Below are 14419 nucleotides of genomic sequence, written 5' to 3'. Positions count from 1 at the left end.
TCGCAAGTCGAGATTTTCTCGACTCCGTTAGATTAGATTAGGGCTGGTGCCCCTGGTTAGGGTGTGTATATATATATATATATGTGTGTACATATATGTGTGTATAGTGTATTATTCTTAGATTATGGCTTATCCTTTCGAATAAGGTTTCCTTATCTATTTCAGTCATACCATCCTTTCAGACTCGGTCGATGATTCTTGCTCTTGCTTGGTCATCATCCAGATCGCGGTCTACCCTGTCATCTTTATCATATGATTATTCCTGTATCTTGGATTTATATCTGTTTTGTCAGCTGTCTGATCAGGGCCTACTTTCCACTGAGGTTTTCTGGTCTATTATCCCCGATTAGAGTTTGTTCACTATTTCTTTCTTGGATCAGGCTGATGATTCTTGTTCACCACCTTTTATAGCCTGTGTTCATTTCTTGATTCTTTGTTATCCATTCTTCTTGCTAGCTGTTAGACCAGGGCCTGTCTATTAATGAAGTTTTCTGGTTTATCCATTAGCCACATTGTTTCATTCCCCAGCCTTCGGACCTGGTCAGTAATTTTCCTCTATCATTATTCTGACTATGGTCTGCCTTTTGTCTCTCAAGTGTTTAGTTGTGTCGTTCCTTTGTACATAACTTATTTGCTGAGTCGATTTCTAGTTACCTTCTTGTACCTACACCATTTGTTGAGTTGATTGTCTAGATTAGGACCCATTTTCGGTGGGTATTCCTGGTCTAATTCATCATATCTATATTCTCTTGATTTGGTTGGTGTCATTTCCCTTGCCATTGTTGAAACCATAATCTGTCATTTCGTCCTCAGATTGTACATATCTCTTGTGTGTATACGATTATGTCGGTTGATTAGATTAGGACCCATTTCTAGTGGGGATTCCTGGTTTAATCAATTATATGTGCATTCTTTCGGATTCACCTGACGGGTGGCCCGTACTTGTCACTCTCATGGCCACATTCTACTTGCTGCCCTTTTGATTGTATATCCATTCTTTGTTGTGTCTTAGATCTGGTCGATGGCTTGTTCGGTGTCTCTATAGCCATGATATATCTTTTGGTCGCAAATCCAACCCATGACCAAGCGTCGTCATTCATTGCCAGTCTTTCATGTGATTACATCTCCATGGTGACCATATTCTGCTTACTGATTGTGTGCTTATCTTGCCATCATTATTTGAGTGCAAGTATCCTTGCTGAGAGTCCTACATTACTGAGTTTCTATTCATTTACCCTTATGTTGAGTTGTGGGGATCACCCTATATAGCCGTCACGCTGCCGAATTTTGTATAAACACCTTGAGCGTGATCGCTATCTTTTCAGAGTTATCGATAAGCCATGACTTTACTCTACCACGATCCTTTTAGGGACGTCATGCTGCCGGATTTTACTCAACTCATTTTCAGTATGATCGCTATCCTTTAGGATTATTGATAAGTCATGTGCTTACCCTACCATGATCCTTCTTACAGTTCTGCTGTTAGTTTTATTCAAGGGAGAGATGTGTTTGTATTATCTCTTGTTTCAACTTGTGTATAACATTTCCATAAGATTGCCTCATACTAAAGTCAGTGTCTGTCAATTCCATGACATGAGTCTGACCTAATTGACCTCACCCATTTGTTGAACCAGTCTCCTTTCATTTCACCTAATCAAGTCAACAGGACATATATCTGGGTTGAACCCCAAGTCATTGACATCATGGAAGAAGGTGTACTACTCATATTTTCAGTGCCAGTTCATCTGTATCGAAAAAAAAAAATGTCATGTGTTGTTAAGGTTTGTCTTTCATTAAGTTTGTACCAACTTTCTTCTCTTAGAGTTGGTAAGTCTTACTATGTTAATGTCAAAAGAAAAAAAAAAGAGTGTGTCATGTTTGTCAGTCGTGTTCATTCAGAGTCTGTCGTTTACGTCATTTGTCAAGTTTAATGTAGAGCCCATCGAGGTGCGTCCAAAAAACAAAGAAAAAAAAAAGAGTTACTGATGTACTTAAGAGTCTTCAATTCAATAAAGTTGTTGGTTTCGAATCTTTGATGTTCTATGATTCACTCTTAGATCTAATGTTTAAATAACTAAAGACACCCTCTTGGATGAGATTGCAGACGAAATTCCCCTCAAGATCTGAAAAGGTCAAACGAGAGGAAGAGCGTCTAGCATAGCCACTTGAAGAAGAAATCGAAGCTATCGATAGTGGTATCGAAATCCGAAACTCGAAAAAGATGGATTGGCAAAACTTTATCTCCCGAGGAGCGCAAAGAATTGATAAACCTGTTTAGGGGGGTTTAAGGTAGTCTTGCTTGATCCTATAAGGATAAACCAGGGGAATGCCCAGTCGTTGCTCAAAGCAAGATTTCATTGGCTTTAGACATCCAGTTGAAAAGTGAAGATTTTAAAGAGCGAAACATCAGACATCCTTTGGAGCTGATGAAATATTGAGAGAAGAGTTTCTGGCAAGGAAGTATGATAAATTTGAGTCCTAAAAAAAAAAAAAAAAAAAAAAAGAAAAAAAAAAGAAAAAGAAAGACAAGGGGTTGTGAAACCTTAAGCATAAATTCAAGATCTTCGATGTGGGAATGGAGCACAGCGGTTGAAGTTTTGCCTGAAAAACCGCCAGACTCCTCAACAAAAAGATTCAATGCCTTTGAACCTTCTTCACTCAAAAGAGCTTGTACATCAAATATATCAGGAGGCCATCCTTGGGCGTTTGAACCTTTATAGCCAAGATCCCAACGTCGTAAAATCCATTTGTAAACCTTTTGGGCCAAAAGTCAAATCAAACCCTTTCTTTCTAGCCACAATATAAACCAGGGGCATTTTTTTTAAGAAGTTTGAACTACGTTATGACCTGATCCCCACCTCTTCAGGGGTACGTAGGCGTCTGATTAATTCAGATTCGGTCAACCTTGGGGATAAAAGCTGAATGATTCCCCTTTCAAAATTTTGAAGCCTAAAGCTAAACCATCCTTTGTTTAACCCATGGTGAACTACGCGGATCTGATCCTCCATCGTTTGAACTTTAAATATCCCACCCTTTTGAACCTAAGCCCACCTAGAAAGTCCTTCTGGTGAAACAAGCAAAGATTCAAGGCAAATGAAAGCAAAAACAGAAAAAAGAGCGAGAGTCTGAAGACCCACTAGGTTGAAAACCCAAAATGGCGGCCTAAATGAAATCATGTGCTTGCTAAGTCATTAACCAAAGAAGTTGGCTTATGCAAAGGCAAGGGTAGCGGTCTGTTGGATTGAAAATTGATGAGATACCGAAGGAGTTCTTCAGTTGTGCAGAATTTTCAAAGTTTGAGTAGTGACTTCTTTTGAAGAGAGAAATCAAGGAGACGGAGAAGCATTCTCAAACAAGGCAGGATCCCAGAATCCGAGTAGTGTCGGCAAGACTTGCTTTGATACTTTTCTAAACTAGGGGCATTAAGACTGAGCAATCCGAAGGGGTTAATAACCATGACGAAAATCCCGATGACGGAAGGAAGTGCCTCTTGACATAGTTTTCGAGATTACTGTAGGAGTGGCTAGCCTTACCATAAAAAAATAACATATTTTATCTAAAGGTGAATCAAAATGTAGTCGAGTCCCTTAAATAATCTATACCTTCTTTGATAGAGTCCTTGGGAGTCTATTCCTCATTCATATTTGTTTTCTTTCAAGGTTAAAAAGTTGTATGGCACTGGAAGGAAGGGGTGTATACCTTCCAAAATGAAAGATCCTGGTTTAGGTATCCTACTCGGACAGGCTGAATATGTCAAGTTTCATGCAGTTGGTGGTGGAAAGAGCGAACCTCCAATAGTGGTCAATGAAAGGAGAAGTCTTTGAGCTTAGCCATTATCCCATCTTTATTCCAAAGAAAGAACCCATGCAAATCCAAAATTTCTTTATCTATCTTTGTTCTACTCTCCTTGGGACTCTTGTCATGGGAGTACAATGCACTAGGGGCATCTTTTATGACTTACGTCATAAAAGATATCAAGCATACAAAGGCAATCAGTGCCAGTATTTACAACAAGTTGAAGTAAGAGAGATGCGAGCACGTCTCGAGCCAAATCTCCGAGCTCTTCAAATGAGCCCTCTTTCTTAAAAGAGTCAATTCCCAAAGAAAATCAATTTTCCCACCGGAGTTTAGAATTTGCTCCCGCAACCTTCAAACCTTAGCAGAATGCTTTTCACTTGTTAAAGAAGGGTAAACACCTGAAAGCCCCGTCAAGTACTTAAGTCCGATCCTCAGCAAGGAACTCGTACTCCCATTTTTCTTAGCAAGAGACGTTTAATCCCAGAAAAATCAATTCTCCAATCAGTAAGTCTTCTGTGTAGGTCTTATGCATTCTTGGCTCTTCGTGGTCTACCATTCAAGTATACCATGGACCCTTGCTTCCCGAGTGGCTCTTCGTGATCTGCCCTTCAAGTTGTATCATGGACCCACTATCCATACTCATTCTATCCATCTCCAGTGCTTGTCATTATCCTTGTTCATTCTTGGCTCTTCATGGTCTACCGGTCAGGTACACCATGGACCCTTGCTCTATGAGTGGCTCTTTGTTATATATCCTTTAAGGTATATCATGGACCCACTATCCATGATCATTCCATTCATTCCCATTGCTTATCTTTGTTCCTATTGGGCTCTTTGTCGCTCATCGCTGCGGACCCCGGGTTTAATGCTTGGCTCTCCACGGTTTATTGTTGGGAACCCCCGATTCCTTTCCAGCTGGGCTCTTTGTGGTTGATTACCATGGACCTCAGATTTATTGCTAGGCTCTTCATGGTTTATTACCGTGGACCCTCGATTTTTGTCATCTTGGCTCTTCGTGGCATAATGCCACGGACTTTTGATATTCCCTGTGCGGCTTTTCATGGTTATTACTCTGGGCCCTCGATTTCCAGTTTCTTTTCAATTATAAAAAAATAAAAAAAATATAAAATCCTCATTGGAATTTGGAATTCAGATTTGCAATTTTCAAAATATAGGCAGAGTTTTTGGTTTACTTGTTTAAAGGGGCCAGTGCCCGCAAGATTTCATCAAATTTCTTTGAGTTGTACTTTGGGTAAAAGTCATGTTTTCCTAATCGCTTCTAGCTATGCTATGTTTTAACTATTTTTCATCCTCTCTGACCTCTAGGAGGTTATGTTAGGAGTGATCTGACCGTCATTTTCAGAATAAAAAAATTCGAGATATCATCACCCCATCCGGTATCGAAAGTTTGAGTCTCCTCAAACATTCTTTACCCGTTTTGTAATCCGGTAAAGAAAGTTTGAGTCTTCTCAAACATTCTTTACCCGTTTTGAAATCCGGTATTGAAAATTTGGGTCTTCTCAAATATTCTCTACCCGTCTTGTATTCCGGTATTGAAAGTTTGAGTCTTCTCAAACATTCTTTACCCGTTTTGAAATCCGGTATTGAAAATTTGAGTCTTCTCAAATATTCTCTACCCGTCTTGTATTTCGGTATTGAAGGTTTGAGTCTTCTCAAACATTCTTTACCCGTTTTGAAATCCGGTATTGAAAATTTGAGTCTTCTCAAATATTCTCTACCCGTCTTGTATTTCGGTATTGAAGGTTTGAGTCTTCTCAAACATTCTTTACCCGTTTTGAAATCCGGTATTGAAAATTTGGGTCTTCTCAAATATTCTCTACCCGTCTTGTATTCCGGTATTGACAGTTTGAGTCTTCTCAAACAGTCGTTACCCGTTTTGAAATCCGGTATTGAAAATTTGGGTCTTCTCAAATATTCTCTACCCGTCTTGTATTCCGGTATTGAAAGTTTGAGTCTTCTCAAACATTCGTTACCCGTTTTGAAATCCGGTATTGAAAATTTGGGTCTTCTCAAATATTCTCTACCCGTCTTGTATTCCGGTATTGAAAGTTTGAGTCTTCTCAAACATTCTTTACCCGTTTTGAAATCCGGTATTGAAAATTTGAGTCTTCTCAAATATTCTCTACCCGTCTTGTATTTCGGTATTGAAGGTTTGAGTCTTCTCAAACATTCTTTACCCGTTTTGAAATCCGGTATTGAAAATTTGAGTCTTCTCAAATATTCTCTACCCGTCTTGTATTTCGGTATTGAAGGTTTGAGTCTTCTCAAACATTCTTTACCCGTTTTGAAATCCGGTATTGAAAATTTGGGTCTTCTCAAATATTCTCTACCCGTCTTGTATTCCGGTATTGAAAGTTTGAGTCTTCTCAAACATTCTTTACCCGTTTTGAATGATCTGGCTCTCGATTCCAGGATAAAAACTCGATATATCATCATCCTTCCGGTATTGAAAGTTTGAGTCTTCTCAAACGTTCTCTACCCGTTTTGTATTCCGGTATCGAAAGTTTGAATCTTCTCAAATATTTCTTTACCCGTTTTGAATGATCTGGCTCTCGATTCCAGGATAAAAACTCGATGTATCCGGTATTGAAAATGTGAGTCTTCTCAAATATTCTCTACCCGTCTTGTAATCCGGTATTGAAAGTTTGAGTCTTCTCAAACATTCTCTACCCGTCTTGTATTCCGGTATTGATAATTTGAGTCTTCTCAAATATTTTTTACCCGTTTTAGCACCCGATAATTAGCCAAGTGATTCTTGGTTTAAATTGTCAATCAAAATCTTCATTCTTCAATGCAAGCACCGAGTTAAGAGTCAGTGAGAAGTTATCTCCCCTTTGCTTTTAGTCTTTGAGTTTCATAGTGTTACTTTGATATTTTACCTTTGTGAATACCATTTTAGAATCAAAACCCAAAAAAATTATTTTGTTTTGACAATCGGGTCGGCCAAAATGTGTTGTCTTGTCAGCTTTGCCAATCGTGTGACAAGCACACTCTGCCAAAGAGGGGCATCTGTAGACACCCCATTTTGACCGTGCCCTGCACCTCCATGTTTTGTGCTTAACTTTCCCAAATCAGTGCGTTAGGGTCCCAAATTGCACCCTGAGCTAGCTTAGGATCCCACCAAGGTCCCTGTGAAATTTCGTCAAGATCCGACCACGTTTGCCTAGCGAACGAGCTAAGTGTAGACACCCCATTTTGACAGGACCCTAAACCCGCGTATTCGAATGAAATCCCGAGGTCAGGCGGAAAATGAATGAATGTGGGGCCCGCTGATATGGGACCCGATTGTGTGGGGCCCGCTTGTGTGGAACCCGCTTGTGTGGGGCCCGCTGATGTGGGATCCGCTCGTGTGGGGCCCGCTCGTGTGGGACCCGCTTGTGTGGGGCCCGCTTGCGTGGGGCCCGCTTGTGTGGGGCCCGCTGTTTTGGGACCCGCTTATGTGGTCAAAGAGAGAATAAGGACAGTCATCATTTTCTTGGTTTTAAAAATGGGCGTAATGAGTAATTTTGGTTTTCGTATGGCATCCGATGCCATTTGAAAATTGTTTTTTTATTTTTTTATTTATTTTTTTGCAAAATTTAAGGGAATTTGGGGGGGACAAGAGGGGGACAAAAAATTCTCATTTTCTCCCATCATGATGACTCATGATGGGTCTTCTGATCTCTCTCGAGAAGAAACCAAAAAAAAGAAAAAAAAAAGAAGGGAGAACGGGAGAGAGGACAGTGAAAAAAAACCAGAGAAAGACCAAGGAAAAGAAAAAAAAGAAGAAAAAGAAAAAAAAAAGAAAGAGGGAGAGAAAGAGAGAATTGCAGAGGGAGAGAGCTCATCATCTCCGGCAAATCCGCCGGAGATCCAACCTTCATCTCCTCTTCCCTCAACGGCCGCCACCACCGCCTTCTCCGGCAACCTCTACACCTCCAATCCTACGGCTTCCATTTTCTCCGGCCGTGTTCTGATCGTCTTCCCCCATTTTCCTCCGGCCTTTTCTGCAAATCTGAGATTCATTTTTTCCGATCTAAGCTCCGATCTGAGATCCTTCTCTGATACTTCTCCGATCCATCTCCGATTCATTTCCGATCCAAACCTTAGCTCCGATCGTCTTCTCCGATCTTTGTAAAAGAAGGTATTTCCCTTCATAATTCTTCTCATTTTATTTTTATATACTTTCAATGCTTATGCTTAGAACTGGAAATTTAAATCATGTTTTCTCTGGATGTTAGCTTTTCCTGTGTGATTTTTTTTTTTTATTTTTTTTTTATATACAAAGTTTATGTTTCAGTTGATTGTATTTGAGTAGATTTGAATAGGAATCTGCTTTCGTTGTTTTAATGGATGTTCCTAACAATTTGGTTAAAAAAAAATAATAATAATAATAAGAGAAAAAAACTACTGTGAAAGGAAGTCTTCGCTGGATTTTCTGAGATTTTGATATTTCTAGTTATGAGGGCCCGTTTGTGTGGGACCCGTTTACGCTGATGTGGGACCCGCTGTGTGTGGGACCCGTTTGTGTGGGACCTGTTTATGTAGGGCCCGCTGATGTGGGACCCGCTGTGTGTGGGACCCGTTTATGTAGGACCCGCTTGTGTGGGGCCCGCTGATGTGGGGTCCGCTGATGTGGGACCCCTTTGTGTGGGACCCGTTTGTGTGGGACCTGTTTATGTAGGGCCCGCTGATGTGGGACCCGCTGTGTGTGGGACCCGTTTATGTGGGACCCGCTTGCGTGGGGCCCGCTGATGTGGGACCCATTTGTGTGGGGTCCGCTGGTGTGGGACCCGCTCGTGTGGGACCCGCTAATGTGGGGCCCGCTTGTATTCAAAGAGATAAAAAGGACATCATCATTTTCTTTAGATTTTTGCATGATTTTTAAGCATTTAAATGATTTTAATTCATTATTAAATGTGTATGCTTAAAATCACGATCTGCATGAGTGTTTCAAATCCGTTTCGTCCCAAAATTTAATACGATGTTCTACTTGAATAGAGTAAAATAACTGTCAGATCGGATCGGACATTGGATCAAAGGTTTTCAAAAATTTGAGTGAAGAGTGGTATTTTATTTAAAATAAGGGTGAGTCTTAGCCTTGCTTCCCCCTTTGCAAGGGCAATGATAAGGTTACTTGGAGCCCATTTTTGTGTGTGTTTGGGAGACCCGCCCGGTCTCATTCTCTCGTTAGTCCTCTTTGTGTGCCGTTTGGTTTTGGGGAACACCCTACTCGGCTTGGCTTCATACCCCTACCCTTATGGGTATTGGGTTGCACATTTGTTGCACCCTAGGGCTAGGTAGCTGTCCGGCCCGGCTGGGTGTTTTACCTTTGCCAAATATGCACAGGGTCTCTTATTCCTTTTTACGTCATTTGTGTCTCGGAGACAAGCCTCGTCTCATATAGAGAGTTTCCCCTTTAGGAGGCTTACCTAGCCTCATGTTAGAGTGGCCTCTCCTTTTAGAGTTGAGTCTTTAACTCGGTAGTGTTATTAGAGAGTCTCTGACTCATTTGTTCCCCCCCTTTAGTGTTGTTAGTTCGGAGTTTCTCCTTTAGAGTTGTTGATTACTTCGCTCTTATTGGAGACTAACTCAGTCTTATTAGAGCTTTGCTTGCTTGGGATCTTGGATCGTTTTCTCTCTTTTTGGGACACTATCTTTCTTGTTGTGGTTTGTCTCTTTGAGGCGTTAGTTGCTTATTCGGGGTTTCCCCTTTTGGATTTAGGGCTTTGCCCTAGTTTATGGTTGTTCTTGCGTGTTCCCTTTGAGATTGAAAACATTTAAAGATTCTGAGCATTGGAAAAGCTTTAAAATCCAAAAAAACATTTGAAAACTTTAAAAATATCAAAAAAAACATTTGAAAATATAAAAAACCTTAAAAAAAATCTAAAGTGTTGAGTGTTTCTTTTAGAAGCGTAGTTTGAGAGTTCGTTTCGAACTACGTTGGCTTGATCCTCTTCCACGAGGTACGTAGTGCAGCTTGAGATTCTTATCTCAAGTCCAGCCAAACTTTGTAAATAAATGTTTTAACCCTTTTTCTTCAAAACCTTGTTTTCAACAAGATCTTCCTCTAGAGTTAGGAATTTGTCCTAGATAGAGAGTGTTAGAGTTAGGAGTTTGTCTTTTATTTGTTGTGTGCTTGTTTATGTTGTTTTAGAGTTAGGAGTTTGTCTTTTGTTGTGTGTTTGTGTTAGAGTTAGGAGTTTGTCCTAGCTAGGAGCGCCTCCGTCCGGTCAGTTGGCGATTCACATCGCTGACTGATGACTAGGTCTAGGATGCGTTAGTGATCCCATTGTTTTCCTTAGGATACACAGCCTAGTTACACATAGGTTGTAGGAACCACCTGCATTAGCCTAGGGCTAATCTGCATTTAGTTAGGGCATATAGGGTGTCCTAAAATCCACAATTCACTGGAATTTAAATAATCGTACAATAAACTTTAATAACTAGTCCGGTCTTTTAGATCGAGTCTAGGATAGGGGTCTAGGTGTCTTAGGCATCTTAGCTTAGAATAGGCGCGAAGAACTACGTTGCCTTGATTCTCGTGGAGGCGGGGATACGTAGGCTTCTTTGGATGAATACCAGACCATCCGAGGACTCGGGCTAATAATTTAGAGTCTTAGGATTTGTTGTATTGTTATTATATGTTTTGATGTGTTTTCTTACTTTCTTGTACTGATCCTGTACCTTTAGCTATAGCTTGCATGTGTTTGCACATCAGAATTTAGACACCCATTAGGCATGTCACTCATAACCTAGCTATGCTTAGGTGACACATCTTTCATTTCATTTTATGCGCTTATTATTTTATCATCAGGAAATGCATGCTTAGGTAGACGATTCCTGATGATTGTTCCCATTTCACATGATTTTTACCCAAACTTCTTTGGAGTTAATAATAAATGGCATAAGAGACCAGGTGCTTGCACTTGGGCGAATTGGGGGCGCCTAACCCCTTCCCCATTCGTCATCAGGCACGGACCTTTTGTATCTCTGGTTATCCATTGCAAACAGAGCATTTGTTTTGGTTCCATGGCATGTCCATGGATGGCGACTCTGAGTTATTTTTCAGATACATCTCGGTTTCGAGCCCTGGCTCCGGATCAGGATGTATCTCTTTCTTTTTATATCGCCACTCATGCTATGCTGTGAGGGTGGCATCCGTTTCGAGAGTTCCTTGGCAGAGCTCTCCTTCACTTTGTGGAGATCTTAGAGGATTGCAGGAGGGACCTCGCGTCCCTCGGCACCGTCCTCAGGATCGGGGTCCACAGATATGGCCCAACTCAACAGGGGCAACTGCTCCCCTTATGCGACATGTAGCTCCGCCCTTGGTGCCAGGATGGCTCTTTGGTGGCCCCCACCTTGGAGATGCCCTAGCCCCAAAATTTCACATGTGATGAATGGTTAATTGCAACTAGTTTCTTAGAAGACTAGAAAAGTTACCAAACTCTAATGGCTTGTTTGTTTTAGATTATGACAACCGATTGTAGAGTCCCCAACCGATTGCTGGACTGAAAATTGCACTAAATTTGAATCCAGTAATCGGTTGGGGACTCCACAATCATCAGACTGTGGTGGCCTCTAAGCTTGCACGAAAAACACTGGAAAAAAAGATATTGGGATTTTTTTTCTCTATCCATTAATATGATTATGATTAATTTAGAGGGATATCACCATCGTGAGTTTGCATCCCTCTATTTTATTTTTCAAAATAAAAAATAGAAGAGCCATATATTTTTTCTAAGAAAATGATACAGCGTAACGATGGAGAGGCCAGCAATGAGAATATGCCATGTGTGCAAAAAATCTATTTTTCCCTAGCCCAGACTTACGCTGGTTACGATGATGTGGCAACAACCCATTTGTTCGGTAAAAAAGGGAAACGGAAAGGGGATTTCTATAGGGGGAGAATTTATCCCCCGGTAATTATTATTTGAGCAATGATAGATATAAGGGAGCCACAAAAGGACTGGATCCACGTCATTTTCAAGTTACATTTTAAAATCGATTGAAAAAGTAAAATCAGTTACATTTGATGACGTGGATCCAATCAAGAGCCCTTTTTTGGCCTCAAATAGGTAAAATCCTATTTGAGTCCAATAATTGGTTTTGACACTCATAATCAGTTGCAATAATCTTAAACTACAACGGCCTTAAACCTCCTAAAATTCTGACTTTTTAAATTATGTAATGAAATAATTTAAATTCTAACTTTTAAATTTCCTAAAATTATTTTCGTAGAAAGGAACCAAAGACTTTTTAAATTATATAGGGAAATGTTATTAGTATTTTGATGAGAGCACTCCTCACTTTATTAAAAGTATGGTATGGTCCGCACCATAGGATGATCCAAACCGTCCATTAGATGGGCCACAGAGTAAATAGGGTGTGCCCCAAAAATCATTTCCATAGGTTGATCTAATCCTCCGATCTGAATGTTAAAGGGTTGATCCTAACACTATAGTTCGGAGGGTTAGGATCGACCTTTGGAAATGATTTTTGGGGAACAACCTATTTAGGCTGTGGCCAATCTAATGGACGGTTTGGATCATTCGATGGTGCGGGCCATACCGTACATAGATAGGGTGTCCATAAAAAGTCAGATCCATAGGATCATCCTAACCATTCGAACTGCGGAGGCAAAAAATGGACTAATTTGTGAAGGTTTAAAGACATCCATTTTACCTCCACAAATCGTAGGGTTGGGATGATCCTATGGATCTGATTTTTTGTAGACACCCTATCTGTGTGAGGGCCTTTGGATGGCTTGGATCACCCAAACAATGTGGGCCCCCACTGTATTTTAAGCTAGTGTGTAGAGAACTCTCTACACATATGTGTAGGAACCGTTCTCATATATATATATATATATATATATATATATATATGAGGAAAATGATTGTGAGCTTGAAGCTCATATAGCTTATATGAGCTTGAGGGCCCAAACACATGGGTCCCACATTTTTTGTGGTGATCCAAACCATTCATTTGCAAGGCCCCATCATAGACAGGGTGTGTACCAAAAATCAGCTCCATTGGATCATCCTAACCCCTCCAAAAGCGAGGGAAAAAATGGGCAGATTTGTGGAAAATGATGTCTGTCAATTTTGCCCTCCACTTTTGGATGGGTTAGGATGATCCTATGGAGCTGATTTTTTGAACACACCCTACGTAAGGGCCTTTCAAATTAATGCTTTGGATCATCCTAACAATGTGGGCCCACATGTGTTTGGGCCCTCAAGCTCATATAAGCTATATGAGCTTCAAGCTCACAATCATTTTCCTCATGTGTATATATATATATATATATATATATATATATAGAGAGAGAGAGAGAGAGAGAGAGAGAGAGAGAGAGAGAGAGAGAGAGAGAGAGAGAGTGCAACCCGGCTTGTTTGAAGATCCCAACCATTTAGCATGGGTCAACCTAAATATAAATGGGGTTTGATCATGCAAACAGTATACATAGGCCTATTCCCAAAAATCATCTCCACAGGATGGATGATATATTGATCTTAATTATCCAATCCGTAGAGGCTTATATATAGTGTATTCTATTTTATAGATGGTGTTAGAACATGCAAGTCACTTTATTAAAAGTACGGTATGGCCCACACCATAGGATGATCCAAACCGTCCATTAGATAAGCCACAACCTAAATTATTAGGTTGTGGCCCAAAAATTATTTCCATAGTTTGATGCTAACACTCCGATCTATGGTTTGTTCGGATCAACCCTCTAACATTCTGTAGACACCCCATTTTGACCGGACGTAGGTTCTAATTGCTTATACAAAGCCTCGTCAAATCGGTGAGTTGGAGTCCCAAATTGAACCCTGAAGCAGCTTATGGTCCTACCGAGGTCCCCGTAAAGTTTCGGCAAAATCTACCAAGAAATGGCAAATAGGACGAGCCGGGAAAGAGATGTATTATGAATGTATAAGGGGGGTGAGTTATCTGCAGAGTGGAATATTTAGGTGAGAAGTGGGGTGAATTATCCTGTGATGGGCGCGCCCAAGCCGAATAAGACAAATCTGGCGGGCGCGCCTCATCAAGTGGGGGTGGAGATTATCAGCATTTCTATTTTAATATATAAAAAAAATCGAAGAGCAGAAGGGGACTATTCATCTTCGTAAAAAAGGCTCCAGAGAGAGAGAGAGAGAGATCTGAGAAAAGGGAAATCCCTCAAACTCATATTCATCTTCTCCGATTGGAATCTCACCGGATTCCGGCCAAGTCCTAGCCGGAATTTTCACTTTGATTACCCTATTTTCTTTCCTTCTAAGCTTCTCCGGTCGTATCTCATCACTGATACCTTCTTCTCCGTCATTACCTCTGCAATTTCTAACCCTAACTCGTTCCTTCTCTATCACTATCTCTATTTCTTAGATCTATTACAAATTATTTGAAAAATCTCTTAGATCTAAGGTATTGGAGGAATTTCTGAGGTTTGTAAAGAAGATTGAGAGAGATCTGAGAAGAGAAAAAAATAAAAATAAAAGAACAGAGAGAGAGTAGATCTGAAATAGAAACCCTCGTCTGAAACTCTAACTCTCGGTTTTTCTTATCCTCCGATCGATCTCGCCTGAGATCCGATTTAGTTCCGGCCATTCCTCTGTTT

This window comes from Tasmannia lanceolata, unplaced genomic scaffold (assembly GCF_043159265.1).
Source record: "Tasmannia lanceolata isolate RefF3 unplaced genomic scaffold, GAP_Taslan_0.1 ptg000044l, whole genome shotgun sequence".
Taxonomy (NCBI): domain Eukaryota; kingdom Viridiplantae; phylum Streptophyta; class Magnoliopsida; order Canellales; family Winteraceae; genus Tasmannia; species Tasmannia lanceolata.
This window is presented reverse-complemented; position numbering follows the sequence as displayed.